Source organism: Procambarus clarkii, chromosome 64 (assembly GCF_040958095.1).
Source record: "Procambarus clarkii isolate CNS0578487 chromosome 64, FALCON_Pclarkii_2.0, whole genome shotgun sequence".
Taxonomy (NCBI): domain Eukaryota; kingdom Metazoa; phylum Arthropoda; class Malacostraca; order Decapoda; family Cambaridae; genus Procambarus; species Procambarus clarkii.
The window spans coordinates 8,095,332-8,108,554 of record NC_091213.1 but is presented as its reverse complement, the minus strand read 5'-3'; the positions used below and the strand labels follow the sequence as shown (position 1 = coordinate 8,108,554).

The following is a 13,223-nucleotide window of genomic DNA, read 5'->3' as shown; positions in this document are numbered from 1 at the left end:
TGCCATAGGCACAATCAGAGAACACTGTATAAACATCAGAGGTCCAGTGAAGAGCAGAGGTGCCATAGGCACAATCAGAAAACACTGTATGAACATCAGAGGTCCACGGTTGTTCAACGTCCTACCAGCGAGCATCAGAAATATTACAGGAACAACCGTGGACATCTTCAAGAGGAAACTAGATTGTTTCCTCCAAGGAGTGCCAGACCGACCGGGCTGTGGTGGGTATGCAGGCCTGCGGGCCGCTCCAAGCAACAGCCTGGTGGACCAAACTCTCACAAGTCAAATCTGGCCCCGGGCCGGGCTTGGGGAGTAGAAGAACTCCCAGAACCCCATCAACCAGGTATCTAGCGAAGAATGCATTTCCAAAAGTCTTTTGTGAATCTCATTCCTTAATTTTTCAATAATGCTTCAGTACTTGTCTGTATATGAATCAGCATAAAATTGAGTTATATATGTCTTGCAGGGGATTTCAGGGTTGGCATATATGAAAAATTACTCAGCTAGTTGCCTCTCAAAGCAGCCCGTCCTCTTAAGATTTTCCATCGCCAAGAAAGTATCGTACTAAAGTGCCCTTATCAGATCCTCCCCGATGACCCAAAACAGAAAACGGGAGAGTATGTCAATTTCGCGAAGCGCTACCATTTTCTAGTGACACAATTTTTGACCTAATGTAGAGTATAGGTCAAAATGCGACGTTCTATTAGGAGAACGGGCTGCTCAAAAACCTATAGTTTCATCCCAAAGGCACGAATACTGTCATGCTGTCATTAATCAGATGGGTGCTCAAGGTGTGGCTGAAGCAGAGTGCGTCGCAGGAAGGGTGGTGGACCGTATGTGCTCTCCCGAGTATATTGACCGTATTGACACGTCCCCCTGTTCTAAATGTTGTTGTTGTTGCTGTTTTAAATTTAGTTCCTCGGAACAAAAAAAAGTTTCAAGTAGTGTTACCTAGCAGTAAAATAGGTACCTGGGTGTCAGTCAGCTGTCACGGGCTGCTTCCTGGGGGTGGAGGCCTGGTCGAGGACCGGGCCGCGGGGACTAAAAAGTCCCGAAATCATCTCAAGATAACCTCAAGATAGCACGGGCTATGGTGAGCCCGTAGTGGACTTACCTGGCACAGGAGCGGGGCTGTAACTAGTCACCTCTGTGCGTGACTAATTAACAGTTCTGGTGACACGCAATCCGGGTATCTTGTTGTTGTTGTTTAAGATTCAGCTACTTAGAACAAAACGTTCCAAGTAGCACGGGCTTTGGTGAGTCCGTAATCTATCTTCTTGTCATGGCCACCTTCAATATACCTCCATGCTGCTACTGCCGGCGATGACAGCTTCCGCCCTGGAACACATCTGAACTGAGATAAAACCAGTGAAATAATGTGAAAAAAAACTGCTAAACAGAAAAGTATGTCTTTAGTTAAAAAAAATGTATTTCTTAACATTTATGGAAAAATCTGTAAAAAAAATAATGTTCTCTCAACAATTCTTACTAAAATAGGCTCAAGGGAGGAGGAGGTGATATTAGTTCTTTATTATTGCTGACTGGAGTGAATTTGGCCATCTTAACACCTGGCCCACAGTAAAGTTATTTAGCAGTCAGTGTCTCAGCTTGAATGGTTTTAAAGTATGGATTTAACGAAAAAAAAAAACTGACTTTCTTAAGCTAAATTGTGAATGGAGAACATGTTGACTTCTCATGTGTCCATCTCACTGCGACTTCTTGCCGGGCCTGATACCTGGTACCTGGTTGATACCTGGTTGATGGGGTTCTGCGAGTTCATCTACTCCCCAAGCCCGGCCCGAGGCCAGATTTGACTTGAGAGTTTGGTCCACCTCCACTCACACACCTACACTCGGGAAGATCATTGACATAACATGACAATGAACATTGACATGAACCCTTTTTCTGGTTCAATTCACTTATCCAACAAACAGCATGCACTTTTTTTCAGTCGACCGTTTATCAATGGCCACTCAGACTTCGCCAGATATCAGAGGTCACGACCTCTCCGTAGGCCGCAGTCGCACCTCCACAGATCTCCAGTATCAGCTAAAGATACTGGTAATGGCTCCAAAGGGCCACCACTTACGGGCTATTCATACCCGTGCCACCTTTTGGGTGGTTTAATCTTCACCTTCGCCAGATATAAACATCATAGTGAGAAAATACAACTTAAGAGTGAGTGATGTTTATAGTGGTGAGACAGGCACTAATTCAGTGATCTACGTTCTTGTCTGATAATTGGGGAACCAAGTTCCTCCGGGAGGAACAAATGGTCATGCACGTTTCTTTTCACCTTATACTCCTGTTCACCTAGCAGTAAATAAGGTCAGGTAATTATCTGGAGAAAGCACTAAGCCATTACGACTGTATAGAAAAGTAGTCGGGAGTTAAGGAAATGTTATAAGTTGCATCCTGAGGGTGGACATGGATACAAGTCTAAGTACAGGTTTCTTATCCCCGATAATGGGAATTATATTTTATATATATAATGTATAAATCAGCATTCAGCCCGTCCTGTCGAGTTGCCACAACGGACTGAAAATGGTGTACTGCAAGAATCGAACCTGATCTATCGACCACACACACAAAACATGAATGTTTGCTACTTACAGTATGTGTACAAATATTATTTATATAAAATCTTCAGACTGCTGCAGTGCGGCTTGTTGAGGATTTGCCTGAGCCATCGGTGTAGCCATAATGCTCGTCAGACCTTAAATGTTTGATAGAGGACAAATTTTTTTTAAAGTGTGACAGCTTCTTGAAGGGCAAGGTTTTCATTACCTTTCGTGGTGACGGGTGTCTATAATACTTGAATGGTGGGATACAGATAAAGAGAGGTATCAGTGGCAGGTAGAAAGTCATTCTGACAATTTATATACATTGTCAACTTCATGACCAACATGACAAGCCCTTGTAATTACTCTTGTGGTACTTGGCTGGAGACATCACATCAGTGAAGTCATTCATCATTGGGACTAAAGTACTCTCTAATCCACTGGATTACCTTTCCTCGCCTACATCTCCTTGTCCGCCTGACTGCTGCTTCTATTTTGTCTCTCTCTGTCTCTCGGTCTTGGACTGTTATCAACTTTTGTGAGGCAAGATTAGCTGTCCATGAGCCCCTGCTGGAAGTGGCTCTCAAAGGCTCTTCTAGTGGCATGGTTATGCTCTGGCAGGAAGAAACTTAATGACTATTGTTAACCATCTGAGGCGAAAGAGTTTCTAGCTCATTAATATATATATACATATATCAGTTATTTGGTACATTTTGAGCAAGGACCAAATAATTAAACACGCTGGGTGTGGACCTGCTATCACCAGCAGCCCGGTCCATCAGGTTCAGAACTAAATGTTACGGTGCGAAGTGGCAGGCATCCATCGTCATTTGCACACAACACGATTAATTCAAGCAGTGTTTGAGCGCTCTCACACCACGTCAAGTACAAAGAGCCAGTAGCCTACACCACTCCCCTGGCCAGACGGTCTCTCCCAGAGGAGACAAAGCCGCAGTCTGGTGCAGGATTGCTCGACTTCGCTCACGGGTGTGTGGGAAGGACACCAAATTCAGGGAAAAACCATGAATGAGGGACCACGTGTGCTCTGCTGCAGAAGTTAGCAGGTTAGCCGTGCCTGTAGCACCACACGGCTCCGCCTCCCGCAGCTCTCACGCCTTCCAGAGATGGATCTCCCGTTTACTTCACAGGCACCGTCTTTATCCAACATTGTCTTGATATTTTAAGAAAGCAGATTTTGCTGCTGCGTGATTTAGGAGTGTAGAAGTGCGTACCTTTCATTGGCAGCCCTTGTGCAGTAACGATCGCGACGGGGCGGGTCGGGCTAGAGAAAACGGAGCCATTGGCGGCGCTGTGTCAGTGTTTCCCGCAAGCTGCGGGAGTATAGACGTGTAGGTCTGTATCCACACCCACCTGCTACACCCACGCCCACGTGTCTACACCTTCACCCACCTCGCCTCTCACACACTCACCAGACGCGCCCCCTCACCAGCCACCCACCGAGGGCCATGAACACCATTCGCCGGTGATCCCTATAGTCTCAGACATGACCTGCCTGTCTCAGGAACCTCCTCTCTGAACCTTTCAACCCCTCCGACATTAACAAGCTTCCACCTTCCAAGGTAAGGAAAATCGATTTTGGTAGGGTTAGATAACAACTAATATATATATATATATATATATATATATATATATATATATATATATATATATATATATATATATATATATATATATATATATATAATATATATTTCATATCTTTTATCAACCATGAGCGTTATATGTTTTATTAGTAATTTGTGCAATGATACCTGTATTACGTATTCCAGTAGTGAGCACATCTATATCGATCCCAGATCTAGTATTGACTAATAAAGCAGAAGTGTGAGTTTAGGAGAAATGAGTTAACTGTAGATATTCTAATTAGCTGTGAAATAATGCATACCTTGAGTCAGTCACGCGAGGCTGGTGACGGCTGGTGGTTCACAAAGGGAATTACAACCAAATTAGTTTTGTTTTGTTTTGTCAATCGATCGTTGGTGACGAGAAGAAGCAGAAAGAAAATTAATTAAAGCCCGAAACGCTATGCGTGCTAGTGGCTGTACAAGAATGTAAAATCAACTTCATTTCTATGTTTTCTCTTAACCCCCAATGCACCTCTTGTATATAAATAAATAAAATAAATAAATAAAGAAAATATAGATGTAGGGCATCTGGGTCGAAGCGATGTCAACAAATTATAAGATTACAAATGGATGAAAGGCGTTCTTCAACCTAAAATCCAAATCCATGTCCTAACATCATGCAAATAACTGTACACTGAAGACAATAACATACAAGCTGATGCGAATAAAAACACTTTAGCTTCAATAGGAAGTATGTCTCCCATGAACCAGTATAGATAAGTCTCTGCAGTGTCACCTCTCATCTTATTTCTATAAATCGTTTCCACTGGGAGTGAAAGATAACATCCCATAAGACTGTGAGGTGACACAGATGACCAGTTGAGAAGGTCTGGGAAAACACATTATAGGAGTAAGGAGTAATGGCAGCCGTACAATGAGGCATCGCAGTGAACAGGAGGTGCCATAATGAACAGAAGCATCGCAGAGAACAAGAGGCATCGCAAATATACAAGAGACGTCAAAGGGACCAGGAAGCATCACAATAAACAAGACATTACAGTGACCTAAAGGCATCACGGTGAACCTGAGGCTTAGAGTGAACAACGGCCATAACAGTGAACAGGGGGCATCACAGGGACTAAGGGGTATGGCTGATAGTGAACAGGGGGCGTCACAGCGAACAAAAGGCGTTGCATTACGGAGAACAGGAGACATCAATGTGAACAAGGGGCATTACAGTGAACAGGGGGTACCACAGTGAACAGGGGGGCACCACAGTGAACAGGGGGGCACCACAGTGAACAGGGGGCACCACAGTGAACAGGGGGGCACCACAGTGAACAGGGGGGCATCACAGTGAACAGGGGGGCATCACAGTGAACAGGGGGCACCACAGTGAACAGGGGGGCACCACAGTGAACAGGGGGGCACCACAGTGAACAGGGGGGCACCACAGTGAACAGGGGGCACCACAGTGAACAGGGGGGCACCACAGTGAACAGGGGGGCACCACAGTGAACAGGGGGGCACCACAGTGAACAGGGGGGCATCACAGTGAACAGGGGGCACCACAGTGAACAGGGGGCATCACAGTGAACAGGGGGCACCACAGTGAACAGGGGGGCACCACAGTGAACAGGGGGGCATCACAGTGAACAGGGGGCACCACAGTGAACAGGGGGGCATCACAGTGAACAGGGGGCACCACAGTGAACAGGGGGGCATCACAGTGAACAGGGGGCACCACAGTGAACAGGGGGGCATCACAGTGAACAGGGGGCACCACAGTGAACAGGACACTGCAGTGAACAAGGGACACCACAGTGAACAGGAGGTACCACAGTGAACAGGAGGTACCACAGTGAACAGGAGGTACCACAGTGAACAGGAGGTACCACAGTGAACAGGAGGTACCACAGTGAACAGGAGGTACCACAGTGAACAAGTGACACCACAGTGAACAAAAGGCACCACAGTGAACAGGAGGTACCACAGTGAACAGGAGGTACCACAGTGAACAAGTGACACCACAGTGAACAAGTGACACCACAGTGAACAAGGGGCACCTCAGTGAACAGAAGGCGTCATGGTGTTCAGGGGATCATCATTCTGAACAAAGGACATCATACTGAACAAATGACATCATAGTGAACAGTGAACAACAAAAGGTTAACATGAGCCGTGACCGCGCACACTGCCAAACGCTGTCACAATAGTTAACTTCAGTTGATATTAATTTCAGTTAATATTTCCGCACCCTATTTCTACCCCCCCCCCCTGCCCCCAGCACCCCCCTCTTAAGCCCTGTTATCCATTTGTATACTTTTCATGTCCCTGTTTTGCTATGCCTTTGTTAGTGTAAATTAAGGTTTCTTAACTCTTTTAATAAGGGAGGTTCCGTATTCTTGGATTATACTGTGTACTTGGCAAAGAATATGTACATTCCTTGAACTGTGCTGCATAAACCCACGCAGTTTCAATGGGGCAAGTTATCTTGAGAGGTTATCTTTTTCGGGGCTTAGTGTCCCCGCGGCCCGGTCCTCGACCAGGCCTCCACCCCCCAGGGAGCAGCCGTCTAACTCCCAGGTACCTATTTACTGTTAGGTAACAGGGGCATCAGGGTAAAAGAAACGTTATACCCATTTGTCTCCGCCGGGGATCGAACTCGGAACCTCAGGACTACGAATCCGAAGCGCTGTCCACCCTGTGGTCCCGGGTTCGATCCCGGGCGCCGGCGAGAAACAATGGGCAGAGTTTCTTTCACCCTATGCCCCTGTTACCTAGCAGTAAAATAGATACCTGGGTGTTAGTCAGCTATCACGGGCTGCTTCCTGGGGTTGGAGGCCTGGTCGAGGACCGGGCCGCGGGGACACTAAAGCCTCGAAAGCATCTCAAGATAGCATGACGAAGTGTATTAACCATCCAATTTAAGTGTTATTGTCAACTTTATTAATGTTGCCTTTTCATTACTACATCTACATTATTGATAAGGCGAACAGCATAACAGAGCACTGGGGCACTCCACTTATGATTGCTCTTCACTCTGAATTTTATCCTGACCCTCTTATATTCTGCGCGATAACCATGCCTTAATCCAGTTTTAGAGATCCCCCTCCAATACCACAGTCTAGGTATTTTTTCTCTAGTTCAGTGCATACTTTTTCAGATTACTATAAACAAATAATTAGTTTTGACATTTGTATTTTTTAAATATTTAGGCAAGTGTAGGTGACAGTACCAAAATCAACCGTGGGGGTCAGTATCTGATCATGCCACACTCTTCTCTCTTTAATTCTGGCGATCCCGACCATCTTATATCCATTCCCTACCTCAGACCTCAGCTTTTCCGGGTATGAGAGTCAACTTAGTCCTGGGAGGATTTTTATCCATGTTCGTAGAAATAATACAATAATTAAGCCTCATATATCATTGGATGCATTAGGCAGTGATGTGGTGGAGGCTGACTCCATACACAGTTTCAAATGTAGATATGATAGAGCCCAATAGGCTCAGGAATCTGTACACCAGTTGATTGACAGATGAGAGGCAGGAATAAAGAACCAAAACCCAACCCCCGCAAACACAACTAGGTGAGTATAACTAGGTGAATACTAAAAGAGAAAAACAAGCAAGACATGATCGGTACGTACAAAGTACTCAGGGAATTCACACGGCAGAGAGGACATACTATTTTGCATGGGTGATACGTGAATAAAGGGACACAGTTGGAAACAAAGTTAGCAACATTAACCAAAGTAATATTAAAAATATATTGTCATTGGTCATCTACAGTGTGAGAGGCTGGACCCAAGAGCCGAAGTCAAATCCTCACAACAAAGCCAGGTGAGTACGCACACGGACTGCAGATGTTCGTGTTGTGCAACCCTGTTATAAGCTCGCCGTTGATTGGTCGATAGTGTATACGGTCAGGCAGTGTTGCCAACTGCGGAGCGTAAGCCGTCTTGCTGCTGGAGGCTACCTGAGGGCTTCCCAGCAACGGGGGAGAGGTGGCACCTGTGCTCTCCGAGACCTGCTGGCAGATTATAGAGCTGATGAGTCGCTAAGGCAAGGGCTGAGACCTCACTCATTGGTTGAGGGCTGCCCACCTAGCATGGTGTCTCAGGGAGAGAGGAGTAGACGGTGTCGGCAACCTAATTAATGTACTCACATAATTGTGCTTACAAGGGGTTGAGCTTTAGTTCCGTCTATAAACTGTCAAACAATCAACTGGTGTACAGGTTCCTGTGCCTATTGGGTTCAATCATATCTGTATGTGAAACTGTGTATAGAGTTTCCGGCACCACTTTATTTCTTAGTGAATTCCATTTGTCCACTATTTCTGACAATGGAAAAAGTATTTATAATGTCTCTGTGGCTCATTTGGGTACATGTTCGAGCATCACCCTTGTTAGTCTTTTCTTATCTACCATATAAATTTGAATTTTGTATATGGTAATCATGTCTTCCATGACTATTCTATCTCTCAAGTGATGTGATATTTAATTCCTGTAGCCTTTCCTAGTTACATATAACTTGGTTTCAGGACTAATCTGGCCGAGTACCTTTAAATTTTCAAAACTTCTTGTGTTTGAGATAATATGGACTCCACTTTGGCTTATGTGATATCAAAGGTACTGAATGATTCCTTCAACATATTTCTTAAGGCAGTCCTTAAGTTAGCCAAATTGCCTATAGCGCTAAGGGTATAATTTTGATGTGGACTTCAGGGGCCAGTTCGATGTCTCATCGACAGATCTTTCTCAGTGCCCGATCCTTAAGGCTTTCATCTCTTATTTGGCTCCTGCTCCATACACCCAACTTCACTACGTAAGTGTAGGGAGCAGTTTCATCACTTGAATAAAAATATTGTAGCCATTTGATAGTGTTACGGGCTCACCACAGCCTATCCTACATGGAAATTTTAGTTCCGAGAAGCTAAATCTATAACAACAACTTTGATAGTGATGCAGATGGTGTGGGGGAGGGGGGGATATAATTAGTTGCACAGGTGGTGGAGTGTTGTTAGATAATGGAAAACAATCGACTTAGTGGAGCAAACTTTGATGTTGATGATCCAGAGTCAAGACAATGATAAATTAACTAAAGTTAGCAATACTAAACAAGCTAACTTACCTTTAGCTAACGTACCTAACTTAACATCACTTTATCTAACGTTGGTAAGTTTAATGTAACCTAACCAAACTTGATCTGACCTAACATCACGTTACTTAACATAGGTAAATTTAAAGAACTCTGACCTAAATTTAACCTAACTTAAGCTAACCTAACCTAATCTAACTTAACGTTACTTGACCTAGTCCAGTTTAACCTAACCTAACCAAATAAGCTACACAACAAAGACCAGCTTAATATAACTTTGCCTAACCTATCATAACGTTACCTATCATTGACATAAAATATAGCTTAGCCTTACCTGACATACCGTAATTATATATAATTGTATATGGTGTAAGTCAGCTTGAGACAAAGCCTCTGAAATTATGGCCAGCAGGCTGATGGTAAGACCATGCATTGATCTTAACCTTTACCACGCTATCCGTATTGGCTGTCTCGACACTAAGTCTATTTCTCAGTCTTTTGTTCTCAAGTTTAACTCCTCTGTGTTTGGTTGTCCTCAAGTCTACCTCCCCTTCAGTCTTTGGTTGTCCCTAGAACTACCTTCTTTATTTTTGGTTATGCCCGAGTCTACCTCAGTCTCCGATTGTACCCAATTCTACCTTCCCAGTCTTTAGTTTGCCCCGAAGCCTATTTCCCCAGCCTTTGTTTGTCCCCAAGATCAACCTCCTCAGTCAATGGTTACCTAAAAGTCTGCCTCCTCAGTCTTTAGTTGTTCTCAAGTCTAAATCTATTACTTTTCCTTTAGGAAATTGGCCATGACTTTAGCATTATATAAGCTCAAATTTATTGAACACCTAAACAAATTATGTTAATGCTGTTGTTTACTCTTGAACAAAACAAGAAACTATTCACTTAGAAATTAGTTAAGAAACAACGACTGATTTTTTGTATTAAACCAAATCATGCATATCGTGATACTTAACGTATATATAATTTTGTTAAAATAACAAAAATAATTTTGTGTTACAAAAGAAAATGATTATGTTTTAACCCTTAATTCATGTGTTTTGTTAACGGTAAAACATGTATTTACGTTCAAAGGCTGACCTCAGGTAGGACAACATTACTGAACTTATCTATTTTTACTGCGGCAAATTAACAAGCAAAACACATGTTCTTCTATTAGTCGCATGTTTTCCTTCTATTGGTGGCGTTCTTACACGAGTGTTGCGTGAGGTGGCCACTAATCCGGATTCCTGTCATTAGGTTAGGATCTGGCAGTAATCCTCGTGGCGCTTAAGAACATTTGTTAAATCATTTGACTGCGCAAGGAACTATCTGGCATTTATGGGGGGTAGAAATAGCCTAAGCTACTCTATCCCTTTGAGATGTATTTCTTTCTTTTCTCAATAAACATACTTGAACTTGAACTGACATTTATCACAATACAAATACTAGTGTAATATATTGGTGGTGTTAATTATTGAAATCATTAATATCATTACAATTGCTACTAAACAAGAAACACTTAGTGGGCCAACCAGAGGCTTTGGCCCCCGCGTAGGAATATCCATGAGATAAAAAAATAAAAAACTAGTTTAGCATTGATGGGACTAACGATAGTAGTAGTTATAATGGTACGAGTGGTGAAAGTACTAGTAGTTGAAGAACTATTGGTGGTATTAGTAATGCTGAAACAATCAGTATCATCACAGCTATTACGACCCCTAGTAATTGTAGCGATGGAACTAAAGGTAGTAATAGCCATATTGATACTAGTTGTGGTAGTGATGGTACTATCAGTGGTAGCCGTAGCATCAATACTAGTGTTTATCTATCAGTGACTAGGAGGGTTGTTGTTGTTGTTGTTTTAGATTTAGCTACTCAGAACGAAGTGTCCATGTAGCACGGGCTATGGTGAGCCCGTAAGTCTACGGGGGAGTAAGACCTTTATATATTATCCTCCTAGCCGTCTACACCCGGTGCGCTCATTACCTCACTTGATATTAACATTTTCATCATATTTTTTTATGAAAGTTGTAGATGAAATTGAGTTTAGGAGCCTCTTCCTTCAATGCTTCATTTGCCGCCCACCCGTACAGGGTTCGAGAACTTCCTTACAATGAGCCTGACGGCTGAGTGGACAGCGCTCGGGTTTCGTAGTCCTAAGGTTCTGGGTTTGATCCCCGAGCCCCTACCTAGCAGTAAATAGGTACCTGGGAGTTAGACAGCTGCAACGGGCTACTTCCTAGGGATGTGTAAAAAAAAAAGGAGGCCTGGTCGAGGACCGGGCCTCGGGGATGCTAAGCCCCGAAATCATCTCAAGATAACCTCAAGATACATCTCTACGACACAACTGTTTGTCCAGCTTCCACTAATGACCCCATTGTCCTACTTACGTGTAATTTAAATATGCTTCCGTTGTCCACATTGTCTATTCCCTTTGGGATTTTGTATGTAGTGATCATATCCCCGATATTCTCGCGGAAGTGAGGGCGAGTTGCCTCAACCTGGCCTCATAGCTAGTAGATGCAAATCTCTGAAATTTCTCATGTTTCTTTTTTGTGCCTCACAATGTGTGGGTTCCATGATGGTGCTGTATACTTCTGTAATAATTAATTCATTGTGTCGGGGGACAGGCAGACAGAGTGTATTCATACACGTTAGGCTTATATTGAGGTCCCCCCCTCTCCCAGGATGCAACCCCACAACAAGCAGACAAACCCCTGGGTACCTACTTACTGCTAGGTGAACAGAGGCATTAGGTGATAGGAAATGCGCCCAACCATTTCTGTCCCGCCCGAGATTCTATTTCACATACGAGAGTTCAGTCACACAGGATATTGGTGTCGCCAGGTTGTTTGTCTTTAGCAATGAAGAAGTCACACCTTTACAGATTTAATGGTCTGAGGTTGAGTAAGGGTCAGGTCGTGTGAAATGACCTTGCTTTCTGATTAGCTGCTAATTGCAGATGGTGGTGCCTCATCAAACAAGCCGCTGTTTAGGCGTGGTAGGTAGATAACCTGAGGCTATCTTCTTGGTAGGAGCTTAGCTCCCGGTTCCCCCATAAATACCCATGGAACAGTCGCACCTCCACAGATCTCCAGTATCAGCTCTTGATACTGGTAATGGCTCAAAGGGGCCACCACTTACGGGCTATTCATGCCCGTGCCACCTTTTGGGTGGCTTAATCTTCATCAATCTGCATTTGGACGATTGAGCAGGACAGCAATAGAGAGATCGCTTGTCGAGAGGCCCCCAGCAACAAAAACCAGGCCTGTCCCAGGCCAGGTGGGGACCCTGTCAGCCGTGGCGCCCCCCCCCCCCCCCCACCTCTCTATCAAACTAACTCTCAGAGAACAAATCCACAAGGGCCTTGATGAGGATTCGAACTTACGCACGGGATGATCACGGCCCTTGTGGATTTGTTCATTTGATGCATCACGGTATTGTGATTTCTGTGTGTACATTATTAATATATCCTTGAACTTGACCTCACCTGAGTGTGCATAGCAACATCAAGCGACCTGGAAACAAAAGAGGAGGTTGTAATTAGTGATTAAAGCGAGGATGCGGAAGCTTGTTTATGAACCCAGCTGATCGGTGTGTTGATACTCTAGGACGGGTAGTGCACAGACGACTGATGAGCGAGACGGGCAAGAGGACGGGCAAAGCCAGGGGTAACTTGACTGACCAAGTGAGGCCAACATTGGAGGCGATGAGTCACAATAACGTGGCTAAAGTATGTTGACCAGACCACACACTAGAAGGTGAAGGGACGACGACGTTTCGGTCCGTCCTGGACCCTTCTCAAGTCGATTGTGAATGGACCAGTCGGTCACAATCGACTTGAGAATGGTCCAGGACGGACCGAAACGTCGTCGTCCCTTCACCTTCTAGTGTGTGGTCTGGTGAACGAAGCCAACATTGCTTTTGTGCTTTCACAACAATATTCCGCGTTACGGGTCGCTTATTCACTTGAGTTTGAGATCTACCG

General features: G+C 44.3%; 1 protein-coding gene and 1 long non-coding RNA gene across 2 annotated transcripts in view; one reads left to right on the top strand and one right to left on the bottom strand.

Moving 5' to 3' along the window:
* Positions 1-13,223, bottom strand: part of LOC138354721 (uncharacterized) — a 416,665-nt gene that overhangs the window by 278,171 nt on the left and 125,271 nt on the right. The gene's annotated exons all lie outside the window — the stretch shown is intronic.
* r (carbamoyl-phosphate synthetase 2, aspartate transcarbamylase, and dihydroorotase rudimentary) overlaps positions 3,673-13,223 on the top strand; it is a 112,609-nt gene continuing 103,058 nt past the window's right edge. The window contains 1 exon segment of the mRNA XM_045759862.2: positions 3,673-4,141. The gene's annotated coding sequence lies outside the window, so the exon portion shown is untranslated.